This window comes from Trachymyrmex cornetzi, unplaced genomic scaffold, assembly GCF_001594075.2.
Source record: "Trachymyrmex cornetzi isolate Tcor2-1 unplaced genomic scaffold, Tcor1.1 scaffold774, whole genome shotgun sequence".
Classification (NCBI taxonomy): domain Eukaryota; kingdom Metazoa; phylum Arthropoda; class Insecta; order Hymenoptera; family Formicidae; genus Trachymyrmex; species Trachymyrmex cornetzi.
Window position 1 is genome coordinate 15,756 of NW_017300107.1, and position 877 is coordinate 16,632.

General features: G+C 32.5%; 1 pseudogene; it reads left to right on the forward strand.

Moving 5' to 3' along the window:
* The window catches only part of LOC108768272 (multidrug resistance-associated protein 4-like), a 14,592-nt pseudogene that overhangs the window by 11,525 nt on the left and 2,190 nt on the right, over positions 1-877 (forward strand).

The window sequence follows — 877 nt, forward strand, 5'->3', positions numbered from 1 at the left end:
TATATATTGTATAGAATAATATAAAGAATAATTTTATATTTTGATGCCAAATTACCACAACATATTAATTGTTAATTTCAGGTGGCTGAAATACGAACGGTAGGCAATGTTTCCGGTAAAGTATACACGGATTACTTTCGTGCTGGCGGCAATTGGTGCATTATATTCATAGTGGCTATGCTTTGTATAATAGCACAATTTGCGGCTAGCGGCAGCGACTTTTTTCTCGCTCAATGGATTAATATAGAGGAAAACTATGTAAGTGCATCACTATGTGTACAATAAATAATATATTTATTATTTAGTTATTACATCATTTTAAATTCTAGTTTTACTCAAAATTGTTTCTAAAGGTTGTGCCAGTTTTGATTATAATAATATACATAAAGAATTTGAATGAGCAATTATTATTATCGTGGAAAAAGTTCAAATTTGTAATTTAATTTTCATAAGTAAAAGCAGAATTTTTCCTTAAAATTAAAATACGAAATTTTCAAGAGAGAGAAGTTTTATTTTTAAGAACGTGAATAAAACAAAATCTATAAGAAAGTTTCTACAGATTCTTCTGCATATTGATTATATAGGAATTATTAATTATATAATTTTATAGATGAGCCAAACGGACAACGGTGTTGTAGAAGATCCGAATAGTGCTCTCACCCGCACGCAGTGCATCTATATCTATAGCGGGCTGATTGTGTAACAATCATCATCACCCTTATCCGTTCATGGACGTTTTTTTGGATGCATGAGGGCTTCAGTGCGCTTGAACATGTTTCGTAGCATCAGTCGCGCCACTATGCGATTCTTTAACACTAATACTTCGGGACGTGTACTCAATCGCTTTTCCAAAGACATGGGAGCTGTTGATGAGATG